We start from the raw sequence: 15255 nt of genomic DNA, 5'->3' as shown, positions 1-15255 counted from the left end.
AAAATTCATTCAGAAAAATTCCAAGTTAGAATCTAAATACCCAGATACTGTTCTATTTAATAAATCACAAGTTCTTATAACTCAAAAACTTGTAAGAAAAAAAAAAAGCCTGGCTAGAGTAAGTAAATTCTTTCACAGTTATTTACTTCAAATAAAAATGTTTTGGAAGCTAGTAAAGTCTTTTTTCATTTCATATGGAAACAATCTGATACACTTGGCAAAGATGCGAGAGATATTTAAAAAAAAATGAATTTAGAGTGTTCAAGCTACTTCAGTCTTGAGTCACTAGAGAACTAGTTTCCACAATTAATTTGCTTATATGTTTGCAAAATGCTAATGCAGATATAAATGATATCTCAAGTTCACACTCAAGTCGTAATTCTGTATATTTGTGTAGAGAACATTACATTACTCTGGGATGAGACAATGCATCAATATTAGAAATGCCATAGCAACAAATCGATAATATGGAAGGTGCTCAGGTAAGCAGGAGAGAGAGAGAGAGAGAGAGAGAGAGAGAGAGAGAGAGAGCATCAGTACAAGATACTACAGTGTCTCCAAATATCAGCAATAGATAGTATTTGTTTTATTTTTATTTATGTGTGTATGTGTGAGAATTTGTGGCCATTGAGGTCAGAAGTCAGTTCCTCAGGGGCTGGAGTACATGAAGCTCTGAACTGTCTGATGTGGGTACCAATTCTAGAAACAGGAACATTCCAGAATTTCAACAGTATCTTTTCTTACTCACGTTACTTCCCTGTAACACCCCTGGCCAGCATCACTCTGAAAATGGTAACATAGAAATAGAAATCATGAACAACACAGTTCCTTTCATTTCAGACCTTCAGTTCTGCCCGTAAGCCAAAGGGAGAGAGTGGGGGTGGAGCCCTGTATGGAGAAATGGGGAAGAACAGGTGGTTTCACTTTGTGTCCCTTGTCATTGTAATCATGGAGCACAAATGTTTGCTCATGCTAGAAGATACTATGTGAATTTGGTGAGTTTCTGTATCCATGAGCATCATGGACAAATGCTCCACCTCTGAACTCCAACCTTGGCCTATACTTTAGTACTTTTCTTTTCATTTTGTCATTTTGCCAATTAAAAATAATATGTTGTGTTTGTATGTCTTTGTTGGGGTAACTGTTGCTCGGATAACCAAAAGCAACTTGGGGAGAAAATAATTAATGCAATCACAGTTCCATTTGACAGTTCAGTATCAAAAACAGTGACGGCAGGAGCTCCCTGCAGGGCAGGAACCTGGAGGCAGGAGCTGATGCAGAGGCCATAGAGGGTTGCTGCTTACTGCCTGGCTTCCCATGGTTTGCTCAGTCTGCTTTCTTCTCATAGAACCCAGGACCTCCAGCCCAGGGGTGGCCCCACCCGCAATGGACTGGGCTTTCATCTAGGATTCACTAAGAAAGAAAATACCCTACAGGCTTGCCACAGCTGAGTATCATGGAGACACTTTCTCAATTGATGATGATGGCGATTTCCTCTCTGATGATTCTAGCTTTGACATAAAACTAGTTAGTCCATCAGAAGACAGCTGAGGGGAGTCAGGTCTCTCCTTCTACCATGTGAGTCCCTGGCATGGGACTCAAATCATCAGACTTGGAAGCAGGTCCTTTACCCTCTGAGCCATCTGGCTAGTCCCTGAGAGGTTCTGATGGAAATCTACCTTTCGAACAAAGGGTTCCGTGTTTTCAGAGTGCACTGGGTATCGCTATCTTACAGCCGGCCTTGACTTCAATGAATTATTACATTCTTCGTGGAAGGCTCACGTTCACGGTGCTCTGCTCTAGCCAAATGCAAACCTAATGTGTATGGGTTTCAGTATTGCCACTAAATCACTGCTAGAAAGGCATATTTCCCTATGTCAGAAACCTTTGGGCTAGGGATAGCATCATTTAAAACACATACAAAGTCATAGATACACAGAGAAGCAAATGCTGAAGATACATCCAAGTGTCCATACGGCTTGCAATACTAAAGACTGGGGTTACTGGAGTTACTCACTAGTTGCTTATTTATTATGTTGGGTGCTGGGGGTCAGCCTCTGACTTCCTCCCATGCTCTATCAGAGAGCTACACCCCAGCTCCTGTTTTCTTGTTTTCCTCTCTGAGTATGCATTTTTCAGTCTTCTTAAAGTGAATATTTACTACTTTTGTAGTTAAAATGAAATTTAGGAGATTTGTGAATGAATCTGAGCCAGTATCCACCTGACTTTTTAAAGTCTTCTTTACTAACATTTACTTATTTATTTATCTATCTGTTTATTTTTGTGGTGCTGGGGGAATTCAACCTAGGGCTTCATGAATTCAAGACCCAGAACTCTAACTCCGAGTTATACCTTCATCCCTGATAATTACTCTTGAATCTAGGAAGTGTCTAAAGCCCAGCCTCATGAATTGTTTTTTACAGTTTCCTTAATTGGGGGGGGGGGGCTTTCGAGTTATACAAATGACTCAAGCTCACTGTGACAGCTCAAGTAATAGAAAGCCATAGAAGGAGCGTGCTGGGGACTGAAGAGATGGCTCAGTGGCAGGAGCACTGACCGTTCTTGAAGAAAACCTGGGTGTGGTACGTTAGATAAGTACATTTTTAAAATACCCGATTTTATTTCTCCATTTTGTCCCTGTCATCTGATGTGTACCTCTTAAAAGAAAATCGCATAGTTTTTCAAAAATTAAGTAATGTAAGCATGCCTGTATAATTTGCTCATCAGACACATACTCGGGGGGAGGAATGGTTGGCTTTCTGCAAAGGGAATCCTGTTATACGCTTTACTGACAACTAACTATGACTTACAAGGGACACAAATCATTTCTCTGGTCATGCATCGCTGTTTGGCCACCGTCAGAGCTTCAGTCAAGCTTGCAAGCCTCCTCCTATACCCACATATGCACTTCCTTGCTTAATGTGGTTTTAAACAGAATCCAGGTCATTTGGACCACTCTGAGCGATGCTTCAGAAGAATCCTATAAACCTTTTTATCTGGAGTAACCCTGAACCCTGATGTATCTCTCCTCTTAGTAGTTTTCCATCCTATACCCCTTCTCCATTTCCTTTCTTAAAAAGATTGATTTTTATTTTTTCATTCTGTGTGCTCTTATGCGTCTGAGAGTAAGTACTCATGAGTGTAGGAACCTGGGGTGGGGGTGGGAGTGGGGGAGGGCAGTGTAGAAGAGGGCTTTGGATTCTCTGGAGTTACAAGTAGTTGTGAACTAGCTAGTACAGGTGTTGGGAACCAAACTTAGATTCTCTGCAAGACCAGTACATGAACCACTGAGCTACCTCCAACCCCTCCCCTCTCACCAGCAAAAGTCCCTGACAAAGTTCCCAATTACTCTGCTGCCTTTGGCATGGGGCCCATCCCTATACCTCAGTGAAAAAGCTTATTGCCATAGTTCTTAAATCTCCCTCAGGCTGGAGAGATGGCTCAGTGGTTAAAGAGCACTGACTGCTCTGCCGAAGGTTCTGAGCTCAAATCCCAGCAACCACATGGTGGCTCACACCCATCTTTAATGAGCTCTGACGCCCTCTTCTGGTGTGTCTGAAGACAGCTACAGTGTACTTAATCCCAGCACTTGGGAGGCAGAGGCAGGCAGAGTTTGAGGCCAGCCTGGTCTACAGAGTGAGTTCCAGGACAGCCAGGGCTACAAGGAGAAACCCTGTCTCAAAAAACCCATAATGATAATAATAATAATAATAATAATAATAATAATAATAATAATAAATCTTTCCAAAAAACTCTTCCTCACTGTGCATTAACAGGTGTCAATAGAATTGATCACTTTGCAATATTTTACCAATTTAGAACATATGCTGACTTAACATTCTATCTATTATGCTATGGAGGGTAGGAGGTGGTTTGTGCCCGGGGGCTGTTGCTTCTAAATGAACTCCTTCTACTTTGATCTAAACACAAGAAGGAAATTTTTTTCAATATGTATTTATAGGCAATATCCACATCTTATTCATGTTCCTTCCTCTGCCTCTACAGTTTCTTTCCTTCTCTCTCTCTCTCTCTCTCTCTCTCTCTCTCTCTCTCTCTCTCTCTCCCTCCCTCCCTCCCCCTTCTTTCTTTTGTTTGTTTCTTTGAGACAGAGACTTACATAGGCTAGGCTGACCTTAAACTTGATGAGTATCAGAGGCTGACCTTGAATTCCTGATCCTCCTGCCTCTGTCTCCTAAGTGCCAGTATTATAGATGTGCCACCACACCTGAATGCCTCTGCTTGCTCATTGATGCCACATTGTTTTCTATTATGCATGCTGGTCATTCCTTTAGTCTGTGTTTGGATGCATTATCCTGTTTCTTTCGAGGAAGAGTTGATTTGGGGCCTTGAGACAGAAAGCCAAGCTATGCTCTAACAGTTATTAATGGAGCTCTAGACATCTATGAAAAGGGGAAACCCTATGTAGAACGGCACCTATTAAGGGACCAAGGGAATCTTTGCTGGGCTACAAGAGTTGGAGAACATATGTGCATAGCATGCAGGAGGTCCTGCATCCATTCCTAATATTAAAAACAAGAGTTACAGAATAGGTTATGTTGTTAAAATAAACGTATTATTCTTCCATGAAAGTGCAAACAGATCTATAAAGCATTGTCTCAGAACTGATCAATGTGCGGTTGTTGTGGGGGACAAAGCCCCAGGGAACTCCTCACACAGGAATTTGGTGTCATTATTAAAATGAGATGCCTGGCGAGAAGGATCTCCTGCCCTTGAGTGTACTCAAGTGCACTGAAGTCTTCGTTCAATCTGCCCTGAGAAAGAGGGGTTAGGTGCTTGGTTGTTGTTGTTGTTGTTTGTTTGATTATTGTTGTTTTGTTTTTGCATTTTTTAAAAATGTATTTAAAGAACCATAACTTCAGGCTGTGGTGGCACACACCTTTAATCCTGGTGCTTGGGCCTTAGAAGCAGGTGGGTTTCTGAGTTTGAGGCCAGCCTGATTTATAGAGTGAGTTCCAGGACAGCCAGAGCTACACAGAGAAACCCCATCTCGACAGCAAAAACAAAACGAAGCAAACAAACAAAAGAATACATCACCTGAGTCAATCAGCTCCTTTTTTTCTCTGTAACATATCCACCATTTCCTCACTTACCTGTGAGGAATCACACGCATGCACTCCCACATCACCGTGGTCTTATTTTCATTGTCTGTTGCTTGCTCAGGAATTATCTGCTGACCACATGAGAAAATATTCCTACCCCTACCCCAAAATTCATTTGATTACCCCCTTGAGATAATTTTCTTTAAAAAAAAAGAAAAGAAAAAGAAACAAACACAAAAACTTTTCTTTTAGATGGAGTTTTTACTCCTCAAATGAATCAACAGAAAGTCTTTACAGCATACAGAGGTAGGGTGTAGAGGAAGCAACCGTTACGATGGAATACGAAAAAACAGGAGAGGCCTTCAAGTGCCACAGCTAGAATGTCTTCTTCAAACCTCAGGGTTTGTACCTGTCCCTACATTGGGGGAAAAAAAAATGAAACACAGAAATCTAAACTTAAATTAGCTCTTAGGATGTCTGTATATGTATGTGTATATGTGTTTATATACATATATACCATACATCATATATATGTATATGTGCATATATATATATACATATATATATGTATATATATGTATATATATATATATATATATATATATATATATATATATATATATATATATATATATATATATATATATATATATATATATATATATATATCATGATCATTCCTAGCTAATGGAGTGGATGCGGTGTGAGCTACCCCTCCAGGCTTTGCTTGGTTACAGGCGAATGTCTGCAACAGTAAGCTTGACCCTAGCACTTCAGTTCCAATATCTGCCTTTGCCCTTTGTGGTCTCCTCTCCTCCTCCCTCTCTGCAGTTCTCAGGGCTCTCCTGTCCCTGGCTGAATTTTGCTCTCAGCTGGCAGCTAATTAATGAGTAAGAGGGCACTGTTAGTGGAGAAAATTGCACTGGGAAGTATTTACAACATCCTTATGTGTTTCAACATTTTTCTGTTATTAGAAACAGGGAGGAAAATTCTGGTAGTGGGAAAGCCAGTTGGCGCTGGGTCAGTAAATCCGTCTGGCAATTTAATAGAATCAACCCTTAGTAATTAATTCTGTATCGTATTGTGTTAAGTGACCTAAGCCATCTAAGAAATGGAACAAGGAACATAAAAAGTTCAGAGTAGTTTTGCAATTTTTCATCTTCATAGAGTAGAAACAGTCATAGGATCTACCAAACTGGAAAAATCGCTGCTCTCCTCTGTGATCTTTAGTGGAACTGGAAAACACCAAAATATCAGACAATGTCACTTCTGTAGGGGTTCAGAAATAGGCTTCACAGGCTTAAATGTTAGGAAAATAGAGTTTAAGCCCCAAACACCTACAGGATAAACAAAGGGTAAAGTGTGGTGAGGTTGAAGGCTTTGCTATGTCTCTCCAAAGTCTGTGTTTAACAGGGCTAAGCTCACATTGGATTCTACTCAAGAGTAAAACATTAAACATCAGAAAACTGTTAGCTTAGTTAAGTGTGCATTTTTACTGAGATGTTATGTTCCTTCACATCCGTCTTCATTTCTAGTTCATTGTATCTGTCAATCACGCACTCATATTTCTTAATGAAGAGTTTGAACGGCTTATAGCAGTTTTCAAGTTCGTTGGGGTAGAGGTCTTCATATTTTTTGTATATCTAATCCCAAAAGAATTTTTGATAAAAGCATAGGAACTCATGAATATTTTACAAGGACATCAAAAAGTGTTTTATCTTTTTTGTTTCTTTCAAAATTGCAGCTGAACCTAATGTTGTGTGCGTGCCCAGTAGATGCTCTACCACTACTCTACTGAGGTAGATCGGCAACTGAGTTTTCTTCTTTCTGGTTTTTCTTTCTTTCTTTTTTATTCTTCTCTCTCTCTCTCTCTCTCTCTCTCTCTCTCTCTCTCTCTCTCTCTCNTCTCTCTCTCTCTCTCTCTCTCTCTCTCTCTCTCTCTCTCTCTCTCTCTGAGACACAGTCATGTTACATTACCCAAGCTGGCCTTGAAGTTACTCTATAGTCCATGCAGGCTTTGAACCTGATCTGACTTGAAAGAAGCTAGAATTATAGGCCTGTGCTCCAACCTGGCTAAAATGTTATCAAATTTAAATCATAAAGAATATATTTCTTGTTATATTATTATTATTATTATTTGAATATGTACTTTTTGTTTTTGAGATGGAGTCCTGTTGTCCCAGCCTCCGCAGTACTGGAATTCCAGATGTGCTCTTCCACACCTGGTTATACTTTCACTGTACCTCAAATCCCTGGAGCTGTAGGTTTCACTCACTCAATGTATGGAGTGAGTCCATCATATAAATGCATTGCTAGAGAAGTCAGGCTTCACTGTCAAAGGTAACAGCAGCTATACTATACTTTACTGTCTATCCTTTTAGATGTAAAGGAAATGGGATAATACCCTGTGAGCCTCAATTCCACGGGAGAGAGGCAGAGAAGACCTAAAGGAAAGGAATGAAGTCTTGCCAAATATTTGTTGCTTGCAAAATGTGAGTCTTTAGCTGCTGTTAAGTCGTGTTTGTTTGTTTGTTTGTTTATTTTCTTTTTGGAGGGGGTAGGGGAATGGGAAGAAGCCCCTGAAAGGCAATGCATTTCAAATTATCCCTTTATGAGTTATCTTGAGATTTATGTATCCCAAAGCAATGTACCAAGATAAGATCTGGGTTGGAGGAGAGATGGGTGTGTTTGTCTGCTACGTGATGGAAGAAGGAGGCTAAGAAAAGGGAGGAACTGCCAGACACTGGGGAGAGACAAGTTGAGACTTGGCAAAATTGATTCATTAAAACTACTCATTGTCTCTGGGCATGGTAGCGCATGCCTTTGATCCCAGCACTTGGGAGGCAGAAGCATGTGGATCTTTGTGTGTCTGAAGACCAGCTTGGTTCCAGTGAGGTTCCAGGCCAGCCACGGCTACAGGAGAGACCCTGCCCAAACAAACAAACAAACAAAAACAAAATATCCACTGCCATGTGGTTTTTCAAAATCTTCATGTACCCCAGGGAATGAATGCTGAGTCCCAAGTCACTCTTCTAAGTCATTTAAAGAAGAGACACACATGTGCTATAAAGACATAAGACACAAATCAAGATCTCCCTCCAGCACTGAGCAAGCGGACAGCAGCACAAAGACCAGAAAATTGGGGCAAATCAGACAGCCCCCTTAGTGCCTCCTACTGAGGACCAGCTCATGTTGCAAAGTCTAATTCTTTCCCGTGCTTTGACCCTTATCTATTGAGGTGGAGACCATTTCTAATCCATTTCTAACATATTAGAAAATGGAGCCACCAAGAACAAAACCAGAAAGCTAAAATAGAAGAATGAACAGCTGTGAGATTGTTCTGCATTTCTGGGGCTCGACTGCAGTAGTATAAGCTGCTAACTTTACGTTCCTACAGAAACAACTAAGTCACACTGGTGCCAATTCTTTTCTCTTTTTAAAGATTTTTTTTTATATGAGTACACTGCAGCTGTCTTCAGACACACACTAGAAGAGGTCATCGGATCCCATTACAGATGGTTATGAGCCACCATGTGGTTGCTGGGAATTGAACTCAGGACCTCTGGAAGAGCAGTCAGTGCTCTCTCTCTCTCTCTCTTTTAAATGTATTTATTTATTTTATCTCTGTGAGTACATTGTAGCTGTACAGATGGTTGTGAGCCACCATGTGGTTGCTGGGATTTGAACTCAGGACCTTTGGAAGAGCAGTCAGTGCTCTTACCCGCTGAGCCATCCCTCCAGCCCCTGAACATTTCAAGTAACACATCGTGTCAGAAGGATTTAAAGCACATGAAAGTTGTGCCCTGCTTTGAGCACAATTGTCCGAGAACCTAAACTTCAGAACAGGCAGTCCAACACAAGGCTGACTAGCTCCGACCCAACATGTTTAGATTCAGGACTGTTTCAGATTTTCATTTTTTGGTGTCTTAGAAGACTTGAATGCACACAATGAAGTTTTTATGGATGAGACCTAGATGTGACCATGAAACTCATTTAGGTTTCATATCTACCTTCTATACATAGCCTGAAGGTACGGCATGAATAATATTGAGCGTCGGTTGTGATACAACTACAGTTAGTGGTGTGGAATTTCCCATTACTGCATCATGTCGGCACTGGAGAAGTTTGAGGGTTTAGAGCGTTTTGGATTTGGGGATTTTTCAGATGGGGATTTTTGGCCACGATTTCAAAGGACATTTTTCAGCATTCTGTGACTTTATGTTAAACATATTTTCATTTTGCCGTGCTTTCTCACAAAGCATATGGTTCCTTGTTTCCTTCACAGTTCCACAGCTTCTGAGAGCGACAGAGACTCTGCCAGGGCTGCTCTGGTTTTCTTAGCATTGATTGTCTTCTCACATGTCGAATGATGTGTCACAAGAGCGTGACTCTACTCTGTTCCCTGAAGCTCCAAGCTGTTCATTCTCCACGTATCACAAAGCTATGGGTGGGACAGGGAGGAGGGCAGATCTAATCATTTTTAGTGCTTCATCTCTGTGACCATACTCTGATCCAGAAGTAGATATATGACCCAACTGGGGCAATCAGGGTCCTTCCTGGGGATAATTAAATGGGATTGAGAACATTGTAATGAAGTTGACAAAACACAAAAGTGTTCTTTTTGTCAGATTTCTTATGGCAAATGGAACACAATGGAGGCTCACGCCATCTCATGAGGAACAGAGCCTTGCAGGCCACTCAGACAAAATGAACAGTGAAAGGCAGAAGGACATGGGACCAGTGCTGTGTGGCTCAGCAAGTAGAGGCTCATAGCCACCAAGCCTGACAACTTGAGTTTGATCCCAGGCCCCACATAGTAGAAGGAGAGAACAGTCATCCTATGACTTGCACACACAAATAAATAAATAGATAAACAAACAAACTAAACAAGATAGAAAGATACAAATAATAAGGAAGGCTTGAGCTTCTCCAGCCTTGGATCAATCAATATTCAGAGACACTAAGACAAGAGAGGTTCCTTGTGGTATACAGATGACAAAACCTAAAACTCAGATATCAAAATTATCTCAGCATTTAGGAAGCTGAGGCAGATGGATCATGAGCTTAAGGTTAGCTTGGACTGTAGAGTGGCATCCTCACAAGAAGATCTTGACTGGGGATGTAGCCCAGTGGTTAGTGTTCGTCTGGTATGCATACACCCTGATCTCAGTCCCCAGCACTGGGCAGTTAAAGAGAGGGGAGGGGGAGGGGCTGTAGAAATAGAAGTTGCCAGAACAGATGTGACCAGAGGAGCCTGTTTATATAAATTCCAAGCAAGCAGAATGCTCATGAGCCTTTTGAACTCGGCATTTCCTGAACAGAAAAGAGCTACATGTAAGCGGGTTAAGGAACTAGGCTTGTGGAAGAGAAGTATGTGGGTTCACTGGAAAGCTTTGCAAGATTGAGGACAGTAAGTGGGGTGCTCAATGGTGGGAGTGGAAGGGTAGAAGGGTACTTAGGCAGCAGCGACACCCATGTTTCAATAGTGCCACCCTGTGGCTGTGATACCGGAGTAGTTTGGCCCCAGCCCAGTGTGCCACTTTAGTTAACAGAGCTGAGTCTCTGGGTTTCCACTTCTGGAGGGATTACAAGGAAGGTTGATCAATCAATGACAGTCCTTGAGGTCCGTGTCTGTCTTAGACCGGGTGATGGGGGATGACTAGAGGAGGATTACTAAGGAGAAAGGCATGATTTTGGCACCAGAAAAGTTCTCTTTGAATCACAGTATCATTTTGTCTCCCAGATTGGAGAAGCAGGGCTTATGAACCATAGTATACTAGACTTGGCTTGTACCAAGTTTCGAAAGCTGGTTATAAAATTTTAGGAATTTTGCAAGCTGGTTGTTAAAACCCCGTAGAAAAATAAAATACACATGTCAGATTTAATGACAATAGATTTATGGGGGAAAGCGCGCAGACTAAGGATGCAGCTCCAGTTTTCAAATCGTAATTCATTGCAGCCAGATGTTGGCCACAGAAACACAAGTTTGGCAAAAACAGAGAAACCAAACACACAAACAAACAACAGCAACAACAAACCCCAAGTGCATATATATGTATGTGTGTGTGTGTGTGTATGTTTACATTATAAAATTTCTAATAAACTTACATATAGAAAAGCAAATAGATATATAAGTGTATGTGCGTACGCTTTTCATGAAGAGATCACTTCAACATTTACTATTCCATCACTATGTTTAGGTTCTGTTTACTATGAATTGCTAATAATGCAATATAACAAGCAAATAAAATAACAGCAGAATATGAGTAATACAGCATTTCACCGGACTCACTTCCAAACCAGCAGGGCTCCGTCCTGAGCCATCCTGCATTCTAGTCACTTCCCTCTTAGGATGCTCAGGTGCTTGAGCATTTGGTGCTAAGTTGGAGTGCCGTTTGGGAAGGTTTATGAAGTGTGGTCTTGCTACTGGAGGCGTGTCCCTGAAGAAGCCTCAAACCATTTCCAGGTCCCTCTCTTTGCCAGTTGAAGATGCAAGGGCTCAGCTTTCTGCTCCTTTTGGCATGTTTGTCACTTGCTACTTTGCCTGTCCACCAAAGCCAAATTAAACTTCTTAATAAGTTGCCTTGGTCATGTTTATCTTATCAGGGCAACAGAAAATCGACTAATAGATGTATCAGTGCTTCTAACTGAACTGTTTGGTATGATAGCACGCACCTGTAAGCCTAGTATCTGGGAAGCTGAGACAAGAGGATTGTGTAGCCAGCCTGGGCTATATAAGCAAGACCTCATCTAAAAACAGCCCACACGCTAATAACAATTTAAAAGGTTCATGCTGTTACTAGTGTTTGGCAGAAATTTCCATCTTGTTGTTTCCTTAAGTGCTTGGGAGGCAAACCAAGTGAATGGCTCTGAGATCTCTGGTGACACTTACAGACCGTCCCAAAATGCTAAGCGCCCAATATTTTTGTGAAGTGACATTTTATTACCATCATATATGGAAAAAAAAGTATGCAGTTAGATCTGGACAGATGGCTCAGCACTCAGTATGTGCTGCCCTAGCAAAGGGCCTGAGTTTGGTTTCCAACACTCAAACTGGGCAGCTCATAACCACCTGTAGCTCCAGCTCCATGGCATCCTCTTCTGGTCTCCATGGATACCTACATCCACGCACATATCCACATACAAATAATTAAAAATAAAAGAAAAAAATTAAAAATAGAAGGAAGGAAAAGCGGGAGGGAAGGAAAAGGAAGGCAGGCCCATATCTTTAATTCTGGTTGAGTGGAATTATTTAAAAATTCAATGAAAATTAAACTAACAGGCAATTTTCCTCCTCAAAAGATGCCTTGCATGTGGATGGGGGAAAAGTATCAAGGCTTCATATCTAGGTGAAAAGCTATAGGAAATCCATGGGGGCTAAGAGAGGATGATTCAGTCTTCTTCATGTTTATCCAATCCCAAGGGGTCGGCCCTAAACACATGCACATGGGCAACATGAAGGAATTTCAGAGGCCATTTGTCTGTCTTGAAAAAAGCAAGCAAGAAAGCAAGCAAGCAAACAAACAAACGAAATGAGGTCATGAACTTAAGAGAGGGTGGAGGGGAAACAGGAAGGGTTGGAAAGTGAGAGAAGGGGGAGATGATGTGAACATAGTATTCTCATACAGAATTTTCTAAAAGCAACAAAATCCAAACGATGCCTTTAAAATGAATCTATCTCTAATCATTGAGACAGGACCTCATTAAGTAGTCTAGTCTGTATTCTTTTTTTTCATTTTTAAAGAATTATATAATTATTTTATGTGTATGAGTACACTTCTTCAGACACAAGAGAGCTTTGGATCCCATTACAGATGGTTGTGAGCCACCGTGTGGTTGCTGGGAATTGAACTCAGGACCTCTGGAACTGGGTCTGTATTCTTGATCCTATTGCCTCTGACTCCTAAGAACTGGGATTCCAGGCATGAGCCATTTGTGTATCTTTGAAGATGAGTTAAGTGGTGATGGAAAATAGACTTGGATTTGCCTTCGAGAGATGCCCTAAGGGACGGGTTATAAGCATAGATTTCCTGACCTACGTGAGGACAGGAACTGATTTTCAGTTCTGCTATGTTCCATCATAGCTTTCATGTGTATGGCTGAGTATCCAGGATTAAGTATAGTTAGATATAAGGTATAAGTAATAGAATGTAGCCCTATCATGTGTATAGCTGAGTAGTCAGGGTCAAGTATGGTTAGAGATAAGCAATAGAATGTAGCCTTATCATTCCTGAGATAGACCAAGAAAAAAGGAAAATTGATTACTAATCATATAACATGATTTTCTAGGACACTTAGGCACACAATGGCTAATGACTGGGTAGAGGAGAGAGAAAGGCTGAACTTCTGACCCTAGGCAGGGGTCCCAGGGAGAAGATCCAGGTAGAGTTTACCTCAAGTCAGGCAAGGGTCCTGGAGAAGAAGAGCCATAAGGTGGCCAAGGGAGTTCTCCATGATGACAAATAACTAAAGTAGATCAAGCCAAGGAGAGACTAAATGCAAGGAACTCGGAGCTTGTGGTTGGGGAAGTAACTAAATAACACAGAGAGTTAAGGATATCTGCTCAGTTATTGTGCTTAAAGCTTGTTGAATAAATCTATAGGTCTCTTTCTCAATTATTTGGGAGCCAGTCGAGTTAGAAAAAAATGCCAAAAAACTTAAATTTCATCCTATAAGTGGCTACACCACTAAAGAAAAATTACTCCCTCTTCCATCCTAGCCATTAACTTCCAGTAAGTCTCCAGCTGGGGGTAGGTCTTATGAACCCTCCCCCATCCATATTGGAATGTTGATGGGTTCCATTTTGTGCAGGTAAGCATAGTTAGACTGTGTTCATGAGTACACTAACCAGTCACTTTGTATCCAGAAGACATCTCACAGCACTCCTCCTGTACTCTTTCTGTATCTTCTTTTTGCATTGGCTCAGAGATGAAATAATAGTACCATTTCAGTCTGCGATGGATAGAACTAGAGTACAGAAGAGGCAACTCCAGGGATCTGAGCCTGGGGGTGGAGTGGGTATACAGATCTCCTGTATAGGTAGGGCACACAGCAGTCATTACAATCTGAGCATTTGTACATTTCTATGTTGATTTCCATTCACTGCAAAAAGGAGCTTCTCTGACCAAGGTTATGAGCAGCACTGATACATGAGTATAACAATAAATATTTAGGGCTTGTAAGAGGTGCCTACCACTGATCCTGACAACTTGAGTTTGATCCCTGGGATTCACATGATAAAAGGAGATTACCGACTGTCTTAGTTAGGGTTTTACTGCTATGAACAGACACCATGACCAAGGCAACTCTTATAAGGACAACATTTAATTGGGGCTGGCTTACAGGTTCAGAGGTTCAGTCCATTATCATCAAAGCAGGAACATGGCAGTGTCCAGGCAGGCATGGTGCAGGAGGAGCTGAGAGTTCTACATCTTCATCTGAAGGCCACTAGAGAAGACTGACTTCCAAGCAGTTAGGATGAGGGTCTTAAAGCCCATACCCACAGTGACACACCTATTCCAACAAGGTCACACCTACTCCAACAGGGCCTTGCCTTCTAATAGTGCCACTCCTTGGGCCGATCATAGACAAACCATCACATGGACTCCCAGTGGTTGTTTGTAATAACAATTCTGGAATTTTGGTTTCTTTCTTTTTAAAATAAAAATTATTATTCATTTATTTATTCAGTGTATATGAGTACACTCTAGCTGTCTTCAGACACACCAGACAAGGGTATCGGATCTCATTACAGATGTTTGTAAGCCACCATGTGGTTGCTGGGAATTGAACTCAGGACCTCTGGAAGAGCAGTCAGTGCTCTTATCCACTGAGCCATCTCTCCAGTCCCGAATTTTAGTGTCTTAAAATCAAAACAAAACAACAACAAAAGAAAACCACAGAAGTATTTTAAGTATGTCTTTGTTTTAATCCCAGGTGTGGTGATATCAGGCTGCTTCAGACTGTCCATAGCAGCTGACTATGATTTGTCTCATGCTCTAGCAGAAACATGGTTTTGCCAGATGCAGATAATTTCTGAGATTGTGTGACATTTGGAATTCTGGGAATTTTTCAGAGGATATATTGTGGTTTCCCTTCCCCCACCTGCTTGAACCTGCTTGCTCAAGGGTGGAGCTTCCTGCTCATTCGTCCTGCCACGCCCACTGCTGGACCCTGTCGCTTTGCTGCTTGGAGG

This window comes from Mus caroli, chromosome 6, assembly GCF_900094665.2.
Source record: "Mus caroli chromosome 6, CAROLI_EIJ_v1.1, whole genome shotgun sequence".
NCBI lineage: Eukaryota > Metazoa > Chordata > Mammalia > Rodentia > Muridae > Mus > Mus caroli.
Note: the sequence above shows the minus strand (reverse complement) of the source record.